The sequence below is a fragment of the Rhinopithecus roxellana genome, chromosome 11, assembly GCF_007565055.1.
Source record: "Rhinopithecus roxellana isolate Shanxi Qingling chromosome 11, ASM756505v1, whole genome shotgun sequence".
Taxonomy (NCBI): Eukaryota; Metazoa; Chordata; class Mammalia; order Primates; family Cercopithecidae; genus Rhinopithecus; species Rhinopithecus roxellana.
Window position 1 is genome coordinate 102,401,157 of NC_044559.1, and position 16,162 is coordinate 102,417,318.

A 16,162-nucleotide genomic window follows, 5' to 3' on the forward strand; every position below is an offset into this window, starting at 1 on the left:
TATTGTGAACAGGGCTGCAATAAACACATGTGTGCATGTGTTTTTATAGCAGCATGATTTATAATCCTTTGGGTATATACCCAGTAATGGGATTGCTGGGTTAAATGGTATTTCTGGTTCTAGATCCTTGAGGAATCGCCACACTGTCTTCCACAATGGTTGAACTAATTTACATTCCCACCAACAGTGTAAAAGCATTCCTATTTCTCCACATCCTCTCCAGCATCTGTTGTTTCCTGACTTTTTAAAGATTGCCATTTTAACTGGCATGAGAGGGTATCTCATTGTGGTTTTGATTTGCATTTCTCTAATGACTAGTGATGATGAGGTTTTTTTCATATGCATAAATGTCTTCTTTTAAGAAGTATCTGTTCATATTCTTTGCCCACTTTTTGATGGGGTTGTTTGTTTTTTTCTTGTAAATTTGTTTAAGTTCCTTGTAGATTCTCGATATTAGCTCTTTGCCAGATTTTGGAATACGATACCTAATTGCATTTTTTGCTTTGCTACAAATCATCAGTAGGGTTAGCATTATAAAAACAATACCTTTAAATGTAGTGAAGTGAGGAGTGACTTTGAACACTTTTTGTAACATAGATTTTTTTTTGTTATCTTGTAACAACTTAAAATAAAAACTTAAGATTAAAAACTAACCTTAATGGTATTAGGCATTTTTCTTTTATAAAGGGGACAAATGCTCCAAATTTACTTCTTTTTATTGAAAGAAGACAAGTGTTGGGCCGGGCGCGGTGGCTCAAGCCTGTAATCCCAGCACTTTGGGAGGCCGAGACGGGCGGATCATGAGGTCAGGAGATCGAGACCATCCTGGCTAACATGGTGAAACCCCGTCTCTACTAAAAAATGCAAAAAAGCTAGCCGGGCGAGGTGGCGGTCGCCTGTAATCCCAGCTACTCGGGAGGCTGAGGCAGGAGAATGGTGTAAACCCGGGAGGTGGAGCTTGCAGTGAGCTGAGATCCGGCCACTGCACTCCAGCCTGGGCGACAGAGCGAGACTCTGTCTCAAAAAAAAAAAAAAAAAGAACAGAAAGAAAGAAAGAAGACAAGTGTTTATCAAGTACACTCTTTTCAGGAGATAAACATGCTTAATCTGTACCTTCAAGTTTACAGTTGTTCTAAATAATTAGAAAATAACTGCTTTGTAAAACAAAACAAAAACAAAAGAAAACTCCCCCACAAGCTCATGTTACAAAAAGAGCATTTTGAAAAGGATATTTACAAATGTTTTCAGGCAGAGCAAGGAGGCAGAATAGAAGCCTACACCATTTATCCCCCCTGCAAGAACACCAAATTTTAACAACTAACTACACGCAGAAAGGCACTATCACAAGAACCCAAAATCAGGTGAGCAATCACATTACCTGCTTTTAACTTCATATGGCTGAAAGGGGCATTGAAGAGGTCAGGAGAGACAGTCTTGAATTGCCGATGCCACCTCTCCCCTGTCCGTTAGCAGAGGCCATGTGGTGCAGAGAGCCTGAGGACTTGGAGGGAGAGCACAGTGACTGGGGGCTTTACATTGAACTCAGTGCTATCCTGTAAGAGCAGAGAATAGAGTCATGCTTGATTCAGCCAGCAGCTGCACATGGAGAGAACATTTGGAACAGACCTAGCCAGAGGAAAATTGCCCATCCCAGCAGTCAGAACCTGAGTTTCTTCGCAAAGCCTGTCATTGCAAGCCAAAGGGCTCTGGGGTCCTAGGTAAACTTGAAATGCAGTGCAGGACACAAAGACTGCAATTACTAGGCAACGTCTAATGTTTGTCTGGGCTCGGAGCCAGAGGACTGCTCCAAGTGCACAGGCTCTCTGCACCACACGGCCTCTGCTAGGGGACAGGGGAGAGGTGGCACTGGCAATTCAAGACTGTCTCTCCTGACCTCTTCAATGCCTCTTTCAGCCAGAAGAGCAGGATTTATGGTGGTATGTGACCTAGGGAGACACCAGACTTCAAACTGTACTACAAGGCTACAGTAACCAAAACAACATAGTACTGGTACCAAAACAGAGATATAGACTAATGGAACAGAATAGAGCCCTCAGAAATAATACCACACATCTACAACCATCTGATCTTTGACAAACCTGACAAAAACAAGAAATGGGGAAAGGATTCCCTATTTAATAAATGGTGCTGGGAAAACTGGCTAGCCATACGTAGAAAGCTAAAACTGGATCCCTTCCTTACATTTTATCCAAAAATTAATTCGAGATGGATTAAAGACTTAAATGTTAGACCTAAACCCATAAAAACCCTAGAAGAAAACCTAGGCAATACCATTCAGTACATAGGCATGGGCAAGGACTTCATGACTAAAATACCAAAAGCAGTGGCAACAAAAAGCCAAAATATACAAATGGGATCTAATTAAAGTAAAGAGCTTCTGCACAGCAAAAGAAACTACCATCAAAGTAAACAGGCAACCTACAGAATGGGAGAAAATTTTTACAATCTACGCATCTGACAAAGGGCTAATATCCAGAATCTACAAAGAACTTAAACAAATTTACAAGAAAAAAATCAAACAACCCCATCAAAAAGTGGGTGAAGGATATGAACAGACACTTCTCAAAAGAAGACATTTATGCAGCCAACAGACACATGAAAAAATGCTCATTATCACTGGCCATCAGAGAAATGCAAATCAAAACCACAATGAGATACCATCTCACACCAGTTAGAATGGCAATCATTAAAAAGTGAGGAAACAACAAGTGCTGGAGAGGATGTGGAGAAATAGGAACACTTTTACACTGTTGGTGGGACTGTAAACTAGTTCAATCATTGTGAAAGACAGTGTGGCGATTCCTCAAGGAAATAGAACTAGAAATACCATTTGACCCAGTGATCCCATTACTGGGTATATACCCAAAGGATTACAAATCATGCTGCTATAAAGACACAGGTACATGTATGTTTATTGTGGCAGTATTCACAATAGCAAAGACTTGAAACCAACCCAAATGTCCATCAATGATACACTGGATTAAGAAAATGTGGCACATATATACCATGGAATGCTATGCAGCCATAAAAAGGATGAGCTCATGTCCTTTTCAGGGACATGGATGCAGCTGGAAACCATCATTCTGAGCAAACTATCACAAGGACAGAAAACCAAACACCGCATGTTCTCACTCATAGGTAGGAATTGAACAATGAGATCACTTGGACACAGGAAGGGGAACATCACACACCAGGGCCTCTTGTGGGGTAGGGGGGGGAGGGATAGGATTAGGAGAAATACCTAATGTAAATGATGAGTTAATGGGTGCAACGCACCAACATGACACATGTATACATATGTAAGAAACCTGCATGTTGTGCACATGTACCCTAGAACTTAAAGTATAATTATAAAATAAATTAATAAAAAAGAAAATTAGAGAAGTGTTTTTTAAAGTATGTACTATTCTTCAACTCACTGGTAAACACTGTTGACACTATAAAAAGTAAAATAAAGAAAAAGATGTTAATGATCAATAAATCATCTAAAAGTACAAAACTCACTGGTAATAGTAAGTACACAGAAAAATACAGATTATTACAACACTGTAACTGTGGTGTGTAAACTACTCTTAACTGAAATAGAAAGACTAAATGGTGAGCCAATAAAAAATAATAACTACAACAACTTTTTAAGACATAGATTGTAAAATGAGGAGGATGAACTTAAACTATAGTTTTTATTAGTTTTTTCCTTGTTTATTTGTTTATGCAAGCAATGTTAAGTTGTTATCAGCTTAAAACAATGGATTATAAAACAGTATTTGCAAGCCTCATGATAACTTCAAATAAAAAAAAATACGGCAGATACACAAAAATAAAAAGCAATAAATTAAATCATACCACCAGAGAAAATCACCTTTACTAAAAGGAAGAGAAGAAGGAAGGAAAGAAGGAAGAGAAGATCAAAACAACCAGAAAACAAATAATAAAATGGCAAAAGTAAGTCTCTATTATTAATAGTAACACTGAAGGTAAATGAACTAAGTTCTCCAAAAAGAAGACATAGAGAGACTGAATGAATGAAAACATGACCTAGTGATATGTCATGCTTCACCTATAAAGGTATACATAGATGGAAAATAAAGGAATGGAAAAATATATTACATGCCAATGGAAACCAAAAAAGAGCAGAATTAGCTATATTTGCATCAGCTAAAATAGATTTCAAGACAAAAACTGTAAGAAGAAACAAAGATGGCCACTGTATAATGATAAAGGGGTCAATTACCTAAGAGGATATGATTATAAATATATATGCAGCCAATACTGGAGAACCCAGATATATAAAGCAAATATTATTAGAGCTAAAGAGAGAGAGATAGACCTCAATACAATAATAGCTGGAGACTTCAAAACTCCAATTTCAGCATTGGACAGATGTTCCAGACAGAAAATCAACAATGAAACATTGGACTTCATCTGCACTATAGACCAAATGGACCTAGTACATATTTACAGAACATTTCCTCCAACAGATGAAGAACACACATTCCTCTCCTCAGCACATGGATCATTTTCAAGAATAGACCATATGTTAGGCCACAAAACAAGTGTTAAAACATTCAAAGAATTGAAATAATATCAAGCATAGTCTCTGACCACAATGGAGTAAAACTAGAAATCAATAACAAAAGGAATTTTGGAAACTATACAGTTACATGGAAATTAAACAATAAGCACCTGAATGACCAGTGGGTCAATGAAGAAATTAAGGAGAAAATAGAAAAAATTATTGAAACAAATGATAATGAAAATATAGCATATCAAAACATATAAGATACAGTGAAAACTACTGGAAGGGAAATTCATTAGCTATAAGTGTCTACCTCAAAAAAGAAGAAAAACTTCAAATAAATAACTTAATGATGCATCTTAAAAAACTAGAAAAGAGCAAATGAAACCCAAAATTAGTAGAAGAAAAGAAGTAATAAAGATCATAGCAGAAATAAATGAAATTGAAAGGAAGAAAACAATGCATAAGATAAATGAAATAAAAAGTTGGTTTTTTGAAAAGATAAACAAAATTGATACACCTTTAGCTAGACTAAGAAACAAAGAGAGACCCAAATAAATAAAATGAGAGATGAAAATGAAGACATTGCAAGTGTTTACTGCAGAAATTCAAAGATCATTAGTGGATATTATGAACAACTATATGCCAATCACTTAGAAAATCTAGAAGAAATGGATAAATTGCTACACATATAAAACCCAGTAAGATTGAACCATGAAGAAATCCAAAACCTGAACGGACCAATAACAAGTAATAAGTTCAAAGCCATAATGAAAAGTCTCTCAGTAAAAAAAAGACTATGACCCGATCACCTAACTGATGAATTCTAAAAACATTAAAGAACTAATACCAATATTACTCAAAGTATTCCAAGAAAGAGGAGAAGGGGACACTTCCAAACTCATTCTACTAGGTCAGTATCACCCTGACACCAAAACCAGACAAAGACACATTTAAAAAAAAGAAAACTAAAGGACAATATTACTGATGAATATGAATATGGATGCAAAAATTCTCAACCAAATACTCACAAACTGAACTCAACAGAACATTAAGAAGATTATTCATCATGCATGACCAAGTGAGATTTATCCCCAGGATGCAAGGATAGCTCAACATGCACAAATCAATCAATGTAATCAATGTGATACATCATATCAACAGACAAAAGACAAAAACCATGTGATTATTTCAATTAATGCTGAAAAAGCATTTGATAATATTCAACATCCATTCATGATAAAAATCCTCAAAAGACTGGGTATTGAAGGAACACACCTCCACATAATAAAAGCCATAAGCAACAGACCTACAGCTAGTATCATACTGAATGGAGAAAAACTGAAAGCTTTTTCTCTAAGATCCGAAACATGACAAGAATGGCCACTTTTGCCACTGTTATTCAATGTAGTACTGAAATTCTTAGCTACAGAAATCAGACAAGAGAAAGAAATAAATGACACCCAAACTGGATGAAAGGAAGGCAGGTTATCCTTGTTTGCAGATGTCATGATCTTATATTTGGAAAAGCCTAAAGACTCCACCAGAAAACTATTAGACCTGGTAAATAAATTCAGTTGCAGGATACAAAATCAACATACAAAAACCAGAAGTGTTTCTATATGACAACAGTGAACAATCTGAAAAAGAAATCAAGAAAATAATTCCATTACAATAGCCACAAATAAAATTAAATACCAAGGAATTAACTTAACCAAAGAAGTGAAAGATCTCGATGATAAAAATTATAAAATATTGTTGAAAAAAATTGAAGAGGAAACCAAAAAATGGAACGATATTCCATGTTCCTGGATTGGAAGAATCTATATTAAAGTGTTCATGCTACTCAAAGCAATCTACAGATTCAATGCAATCCCTATCAAAATACCAATGACATTCTTCATAGAAATAGAAAAAATCCTAAAACTTATATGGAACCACAAAAGGCCCAGTATGTCTACTAGATCTGCTAAGTAGATCTAGCATGTGATAGCCAAAGTCATCCTAAACAAAAAGGATAAAACTGGAGGAAGCACATTACCTGACTTTAAATTATACTGCAGAACTATGGTAATCAAAACAGCATGGTTTTGGATAAAAACAGATGCATTGATCAATGGAATAGAATTGAGAGCTCAGAAACAAATCCACACACCTACAGTGAACTCATTTTTGACAAAAGTGCCAAAAACACACCAGAGAAAAGATAGTCTTTTCAATAAATGGTGTTGGGAAAACTGGATACCCATATGCAAAATAATAAAACTTGCTTCCTCTCTCACACCATATACAAAAATGAAATAAAAATAGATTAAAGATTTAAATCTAAGACCTCAAACTATGGAACTACTACAAGAAAATATTGGGGAAACTCTCCAGGACACTGGTCTGTGCAAAGATTTCTTGAGTAAAACTCTACAAGCACAGTGCAACCAAAGCAAAACTGGACAAATGGGATCACATCAAGTTAAGAAGCTTCTGCACAGCAAAGGAAATAATCAGCAAAGCGAAGAGACAACCCGGAGAATGGGAGAAAATATTTGCAAACTACCCATCTGACAAGGAATTAATAACTAGAATATATAAGAAGCTTGAACAACACTAAAGGAAAAAAATCTAATTAACTGATTTAAAAAATGGGCAAGAGATTTAAACACGTTTCTCAAAAGAAGACATACAAAAGGTAAACAGGCATGTGAAAAGGTGCTCAATCATTGATCATCAGAGAAATGCAAATCAAAACTGTAATGAGGTATCATTTCACCCCTGTTAAAATGGCTTTTACCTAAAAGACAGACAGTAACAAATGCTGGTGAGGATATGGAGAAAAGGAAACGGTTGTACTGTTACTAGGAATGTAAATTAGTACTATCACTATGGAGAACAGTTTGAATGTTCCTGAAAAAACGAAAAATAGAGCTTGACACAATCCAGCAATCCCACTGCTGGCTATATACCTATAAGAAAGGAAATCAGTATATTGAAAAGATATCTGCACTCCCATGTCTGTTGCAGCTCTGTTCACAATAGCCAAGATCCCATGTCTGTTGCAGCTCTGTTCACAATAGCCAAGATTTGGAAGCAACCTAAGTGTTCATTAACAGATGACTGGATAAAGAAAACGTGGTATTTATACATAATAGAATACTATTTAGCCATAAGAAAGAATGAGATCCTGTCATTCGCAACAACATGGATGGAACTGGAGGTCATTATGTTAAATGAAATTAGCCAGCACAGGAAGACAAATATCACATGTTCTCCTTATTTGTGGTATGTAAAATTTAAAACAATTCAACTCATGGAGATAGTAAAAGGATGGTTACGAGACTGGGAATGGTAGTTGGAGGGGTGGGTGGGAGGTGGAGATGGTTAGTGGGTACAAAAAGCATAGAAAGAATGAATGAGGTCTAGTATGTGATAGCAACAGGGTGACTATAGTCATAATATTTGTTGTACATTCTAAAATAACTAAGAGTATAATTGGATTGTTTGTAACACAAAGGATAAACGCTTAAAGGGATTGATACCCTATTTTCTATCTGCTGTATCAAAATATCTCATGTATTCCATAAATATATACATGTACTATGTAGGACAAAGTTAAAAATTAGGAATGAAAAAATACATTCATCATAATGTAATTTTGTGGCCAAAATTAATGTAGTGATTTTTACCTATTAAAAATTCTCATATTTGCACACTTAAACTTGGAAACAAAATTTTCTAACCTGTGAACTAATCTTTCAAATTAATAATTTCAGAAAGTGTTTAGCCCATTTGTTAAAAATGAATATAGTGCCTTTTTCTTTTTCTTTTTTCTTTTTTATTATACTTTAAGTTCTAGGGTACATGTGCACAACGTGCAGGTTTGTTACATATGTATACATATGCCATGTTGGTGTGCTGCACCCATTAACTCGTCATTTACATTAGGTGTATCTCCTAATGCTATCCCTCCCCACTACACCCTCCCCACAATAGGAGCCGGTGTGTGATGTTCCCCTTCCTGTGTCCAAGTGATCTCATTGTTCAATTCCTACCTATGAGTGAGAACATGCGGTATTTGGTTTTCTGTTCTTGCGATAGTTTTCTCAGAATGATGGTTTCCAGCTGCATCCATGTCCCTACAAAGGACACGAACTCATCTTTTTTTATGGCTGCATAGTATTCCATGGTGTATATGTGCCATATTTTCTTAATCCAGTCTGTCACTGATGGACATTTGGGTTGATTCCAAGTCTTTGCTGCTGTGAATAGTGCCACAATAAACATACCTGTGCACGTGTCTTTATAGCAGCATGACTTACAATCCTTTGGATATATACCCAGTAATGGGATGGCTGGGTCAAATGGTATTTCTAGTTCTATATCCTTGAGGAATCGCCACACCGTTTTCCACAATGGTTGAACTAGTTTACAGTCCCACCAACAGTGTAAAAGTGTTCCTATTTCTCCACATCCTCTCCACACTTGTTGTTTCCTCACTTTTTTTTTTTTTTTTTTTTTTTTTGAGGCGGAGTCTCGCTCTGCCACCCAGGCTGGAGTGCAGTGGCCGGGTCTCAGCTCACTGCAAGCTCCGCCTCCCGGGTTTACGCCATTCTCCTGCCTCAGCCTCCCGAGTAGCTGGGACTACAGGCGCCCGCCACTTCGCCCGGCTAGTTTTTGTATTTTTAGTAGAGACAGGGTTTCACTGTGTTAGCCAGGATGGTCTCGATCTCCTGACCTCGTGATCCGCCCGTCTCGGCCTCCCAAAGTGCTGGGATTACAGGCTTGAGCCACCGCGCCCGGCTGTTTCCTCACTTTTTAATGATTGCCATTCTAACTGGTGTGAGATGGTATCTCATTGTGGTTTTGATTTGCATTTCTCTGATGGCAAGTGATGATGAGCATTTTTTCATGTGTCTGTTGGCTGTATGAATGTCTTCTTTTGAGAATGTCTATTCATATCCTTTGCCCACTTTTTGATGGGGTTGTTTGTTTTTTTCTTGTAAATTTGATTGAGTTCTTTATGGGTTCTGGATATTAGCCATTTGTTGGATAAGTAGACTGCAAAAATTTTCTCCCATTCTGTAGGTTGCCTGTTTACTCTGATGGTAGTTTCTTTTGCTGTGCAGAAGCTCTTTAGTTTAATTAGATCCCATTTGTCAATTTTGGCTTTTGTTGCCATTGCTTTTGGTGTTTTAGACATGAAGTCCTTGCCCATGCCTATGTCCTGAATGGTATTGCCTAGGTTTTCTTCTAGGGTTTTTATGGTTTTAGGTCTAGCATTTCAGTCTCTAATCCATCTTGAATAAATTTTCATATAAGGAGTAAGGAAAGGATCCAGTTTCAGCTTTCTACTTATGGCTAGCCAATTTTCCCAGCACCATTTATTAAATAGGGAATCCTTTCCCCATTTCTTGTTTTTGTCAGGTTTGTCAAAGATCAGATGGTTGTAGATGTGTGGTATTATTTCTGAGGGCTCTGTTCTGTTCCATTGGTCTATGTCTCTGTTATGGTACCAGTACCATGCTGTTTTGGTTACTGTAGCCTTGTAGTATGGTTTGAAGTCAGGTAGCATGATGCCTCCAGCTTTGCTCTTTTGGCTTAGGATTGTCTTGGCAATGCAGGGTCTTTTTTGGTTCCATATGAACTTTAAAGCAGTTTTTTTTTCCAATTCTGTGAAGAAAGTCATTGGTAGCTTAATAGGGATGGCATTGAATCTATAAATTACCTTGGGCAGTATGACCATTTTCACAATATTGATTCTTCCTATCCATGAGCATGGTATATTCTTCCATTTGTTTGTGTCCTCTTTTATTTCACTGAGCAGTGGTTTGTAGTTCTCCTTGAAGAGGTCCTTCACATCCCTTGTAAGTTGGATTCCTAGGTATTTTATTCTCTTTGAAGCAATTGTGAATGGGAGTTCATTCATGATTTGGCTCTCTGTTTGTCTGTTACTGGTGTATAAGAATGTTTGTGATTTTTGCACATTGATTTAGTATCCTGAGACTTTGCTGAAGTTGCTTATCAACTTAAGGAGATTTTGGGCTGAGACAATGGGGTTTTCTAAATATACAATCATGTCATCTGCAAACAGGGACAATTTGACTTCTTCTTTTACTAACTGAACACCCTTTATTTCTTTCTCTTGCCTGATTGCCCTAGCCAGAACATCCAACACTTTGTTGAATAGGAGTGGTGAGAGGGGGCATCCCTGTCTTGTGCCAGTTTTCAAAGGGGATGCTTCCAGTTTTTGCCCATTCAGTATGATATTGACTGTAGATTTGTCATAAATAGCTCTTATTATTTTGAGATACGTTCCATCAATACCGAATTTATTGAGAGTTTTTAGCACGAAGGGCTGTTGAATTTTGTCGAAGGCCTTTTCTGCATCTATTGAGATAATCATGTGGTTTTTGTCTTTGGTTCTGTTTATATGCTGGATTACGTTTATTGATTTGCATATGTTGAACCAGCCTTGCATCTCAGGGATGAAGCCCACTTGATCATGGTGGATAAGCTTTTTGATGTGCTGCTGTATTCGGTTTGCCAGTATTTTATTAAGGATTTTTCTATCGATGTTCATGAGGGATATTGGTCTAAAATTCTCTTTTTTTGTTGTATCTCTGTCAGGCTTTGGTATCAGGATGATGTTGGCCTCGTAAAATGAGTTAGGGAGGATTCCCTCTTTTTCTATTGATTGGAATAGTTTCAGAAGGAATGGTACCAACTCCTCTTTGTACCTCTGGTAGAATTCGACTGTGAATCTGTCTGGTCCTGGACTTTTTTTGGTTGGTAGGCTATTAATTATTGCTTCAATTTCAGAGCCTCCTATTGGTCTATTCAGGGATTCAACTTCTTTCTGGTTTAGTCTTGGGAGAGTGTAAGTGCCCAGGAAATTATCCATTTCTTCTAGGTTTTCTAATTTACTTGCGTAGAGGTGTTTATAGTATTCTCTGATGGTAGTTTGTATTTCTGTGGGGTCGGTGGTGATATCCCCTTTATCATTTTTTATTGCGTCTATTTGATTCTTCTCTCTTTTCTTCTTTGTTAGTCTTGCTAGCGGTCTATCAATTTTGTTGATCTTTTCAAAAAGTAGCTCCTGGATTCACTGATTTTTTGGAGGGTTTTTTGTGTCTCGATCTCCTTCAGTTCTGCTCTATTGTTAGTTATTTCTTGCCTTCTGCTAGCTTTTGAATGTCTTTGCTCTTGCTTCTCTAGTTCTTTCAATTGTGATGTTAGGGTGTCCATTTTAGATCTTTCCTGCTTTCTCTTGTGGGCATTTAGTGCTATAAATTTCCCTCTACACACTGCTTTAAATGTATCCCAGAGATTCTGGTATGTTGTATCTTTGTTCTCATTGGTTTCAAAGAACATCTTTATTTCTGCCTTCATTTCGTTATGTACCCAGTAGTCATTCAGGAGCAGGTTGTTCAGTTTCCATGTAGTTGAGTGGTTTTGATTGAGTTTCTTAGTTCTGAGTTCCAGTTTGATTGCACTGTGGTCTGAGAGACAGTTTGTTATAATTTCTGTTCTTTTACATTTGCTGAGGAGTGCTTTACTTCCAACTATGTGGTCAATTTTGGAATAAGTGTGATGTAGTGCGGAGATGAATGTATATTCTGTTGATTTGGGGTGGAGAGTTCTGTAGATGTCTATTAGGTCCACTTGGTGCAGAGTTGAGTTCAATTCCTGGATATCCTTGTTAACTTTCTGTCTCATTGACCTGTCTAATGTTGACAGTGGGGTGTTAAAGTCTCCCATTATTATTGTATGGGAGTCTAAGTCTCTTTGTAAGTCTCTAAGAACTTGCTTTATGAATCTGGGTGCTCCTGTATTGGGTGCATATATATTTAGGATAGTTAGCTCTTCTTGTTGAATTGATCCTTTTACCATTATGTAATGGCCTTCTTTGTCTCTTTTGATCTTTGTGGGTTTAAAGTCTGTTTTATCAGAGATTAGGATTGCAACCCCTGCCTTTATTTTTGTTTTCCATTTGCTTGGTAGATCTTCCTCTATCCCTTTATTTTGAGCCTATGTGTGTCTCTGCATGTGAGATGGGTCTCCTGAATACAGCAAACTGATGGGTCTTGACTCTTTATTGAATTTGCCAGTCTGTGTCTTTTAATTGGACCATTTAGTCCATTTACATTTAAGGTTAATATTGTTATGTGTGAACTTGGCCCTGTCATTATGATATTGGCTGGTTATTTTGCTCGCTAGTTGATGCAGTTTATTCCTAGCATAGATGAACTTTACATTTTAACATGTTTTTGCAATGGCTGGTACCTGTTGTTCCTTTCCATGTTTAGTGCTTCCTTCAGGATCTCTTGTAGGGCAGGCCTGGTGGTGACAAAATCTCTAAGCATTTGCTTATCTGTAAAGGATTTTATTTCTCCTTCACTTATGAAACTTAGTTTGGCTGGATATGAAATTCTGGGCTGAAAATTCTTTTCTTTAAGAGTGTTGAATATTGGCCCCCACTCTCTTCTGGCTTGTAGAGTTTCTGCCGAGAGATCTGCTGTTAGTCTGATGGGCTTCCCTATGTGTGTAACCCGACCTTTCTCTCTGGCTGCCCTTAACGTTTTTTCCTTTATTTCAACTTTGGTGAATCTGACAATTATGTGTCTTGGAGTTGCTCTTCTTGAGGAGTATTTTTGTGGCGTTCTCTGTATTTCCTGAATTTGAATGTTGGCCTGCCTTACTAGGTTGGGGCATTTCTCCTGGATGATATCCTGCAGAGTGTTTCCCAGCTTGGTTCCATTTACCCTGTCACTTTCAGGCACACCAATCAGACGTAGATTTGGTCTTTTCACATAATCCCATATTTCTTGGAAACTTTGTTCATTTCTTTTTACTCTTTTTTCTCCACATTTCTCTTCTCACTTCATTTCATTCATTTGATCTTCAATCGCTGATACTCTTTCTTCCATTTGATCGAGTCAGTTACAAATGGTGCATTTGTCACGTAGTTCTTGTGTTATGGTTTTCATCTCTATCAGTTCTTTTAAGGTCTTCTCTGCATTGATTATTCTAGTTATCCATTCATTCATTCTTTTTTCAAGGTTTTAAATTTCTTTGAGCTGGTTACATAGTTCCTCCTTTAGCTCTGAGAAGTTTGATTGACTGAAGCCTTCTTCTCTCAACTTGTCAAAGGCATTCTCCGTCCATCTTTGTTCCGTTGCTGGCAATGAGCTGTGTTCCTTTGGAGGGGGAGATGCGCTCTGATTTTTTGAATTTCCAGCTTTTCTGCACTGCTTTTTCCCCATCTTTGTGGTTTTATCTTCCTTTGGTCTTTGATGATGGTGATGTACTGATGGGGTTTTGGTGTGGGTGTCCTTTCTGTTTGTTATTTTTCCTTCTAACAGTCAGGACCCTCAGCTGTAGGTCTGTTGGAGTTTGTTTGAGGTCCACTCCAGACGCTGTTTGCCTGGGTACCAGCAGTGGAGGCTGCAGAAGATAGAATATTGCTGCACAGCGAGTGTTGCTGTCTGATTCTTGCTTTGGAAGCTTCGTCTAAGGGGTATACCCAGCCGTGTGAGGTGTGAGGTGTTGGTCTACACCTAGTGGGGGATGTCTCCCAGTTAGGCTACTCAGGGTTCAGGGACCCACCTGAGCAGGCAGTCTGTCCATTCTCAGATCTCAACCTCTGTGCCGGGAGATCCACTGCTCTCTTCAAAGCATTTCCCTCTGCCGAGGTTTCTACTGCTTTTTGTTTAGCAATGCCCTGTCCCCAGAGGAGGAGTCTACAGAGGCAGGCCGGCCTCCTTGAGCTGTGGTGGGCTCCACCCAATTCGAGCTTCCTGGTGGCTTTGTTTACCCACTTAAGCCTCAGCAATGGTGGGTGCCCCTCCCCCAGCCTCACTGCCGCCTTGCAGTTAGATCTCAGGCTGCTGTGCTAGCAATGAGGGAGGCTCCGTGGTCGTGGGACCCTCCAGGCCAGGTGTGGGATATAATCTCCTGGTGTGCTGTTTGCCAAGACCCTTGGTAAAGTGCAGTATTAGGGTGGGAGTTACCCAATTTTCCAGGTGTTGTGTGTCTCAGTTTAAAAATATGGAAGGCTTCACGAATTTGCGTGTCATCCTTGTGCAGGGGCCATGCTAATCTTCTCTGTATCATTCCAGTTTTAGTATATGTGCTGCTGAAGCGAGCACTATAGTGTCTTTTTCTAATTAGTTTGGAGATGACAGACATCAGGAAGATGAAAATTTTCTAGAAAAATTTTAAAGTATTATTTTTCATGTTTGTCATGTGGAATTAAACACGGAGTATGACAATTCAGTAAGTATAGCAAATTATGCATTCCTTCCATTTGGCTTTGAGTTTTTGTGATGTATTTTTTCCAGCTATGTAAGATATTATACCAACTACTATTGAGATTAACTGTATCTGGAACCAGAGCATCCACTTGCTCCATTACTAAATATTTTGTCAAGAGTTTCAATAATGAAGCGTACACAATCTCACTATTCTCATCAAATAATAAACAATATGAAACATTTTGTTGTTTGGTTTAATGATGTAATTATTAAATAAGACAAAAACACACACATTAGCCTAGGCCTAAACAGGGTCAGGATCATCAATGTCACCTCCACATCTCGTCCCACTGGAAGGTCTCCAGGGACAATAATATACATGGAGCTGTCATCTCCTATGATAACAATGTCTCCTTCTGGGGCACCTCCCTGCAAGGACCTGCCTGCAACTGTCATGCATCACATAATGGCATTTCAGTTGACGGCCCCCCACATACAACGATGGTCCTATACAATTATAATGGGGATGAAAAATTCTTATTGCCTATGCTGTCGTAGTGGTCATGACATGGAAGCACGATGCATTACTCATGTGTTTGTGATGATGCTAGTGTAAACAAACCTACTGTGCTGCCAGTTTTTATACTTTTCAATTTTTATAATTTTAAATAAAGTATAGCATACACATTTATGTACAGTACTTAATACTTGATAATGATAATAATAAACTATGTTACTGGATCATGTATGCATTACATTACACTTTTTATTATTTTATTATTTATTATGTATTATTTATTTATTTATTTTGAGGTGGAGTCCTGTTCTACAGCCCAGGCTGGAGTGCAGTGGCACCATCTTGGCTTGCTGCAACCTCTGCCTCCTGGGTTCAAGCGATTCTCTTGCCTCAGCCTCCTGAGTAGCTGGGATTACAGGCACACACCATCAAGGCTGGCTAATTGTTTTTTATTTTTAGTAGAGATGGGTTTTCACCGTATTGGCCAGGCTGGTATCGAACTCCTGGCCTCAGGTGATCTGCCCACCTCGGCCTCCCAAAGTGCTGGAATTACAGGCGTGAGCCCCTGTGCCTAGCCATCATTATTTTAAAGTGCATGCCTTTTACTTATTAAAGAAAGTTAAATTGTAAAATGGTCGCAGGCAGATCCTTGGGGGGAGGTGCCCCAGAAGGACACATTGTTATCATAGGAGACGACAGCTCCATGTGTATTATTGTACCTGGAGACCTTCCCAGTGGGAGGAGGCATGGAGGTGATATTGATCCTGACCCTGTCTAGGCCTAGGTTGATGTGTGTGTTTCTTCCTCTTCCTCTTCCTCTTCCTCCACTTCTTCTTCCTCCTCCTCCTCCTCCTCCTCCTCCTC

At 38.3% G+C, this 16,162-nt stretch overlaps 1 non-coding gene across 1 annotated transcript; it reads right to left on the reverse strand.

Annotated features, from left to right (window-relative positions):
• Positions 1–14,569: 14,569 nt before the first annotated feature.
• On the reverse strand, positions 14,570–14,676 carry LOC115900647. The gene has a single exon (XR_004060300.1). It is a non-coding gene; the product is annotated as a U6 spliceosomal RNA (small nuclear RNA).
• Positions 14,677–16,162: the final 1,486 nt, after the last annotated feature.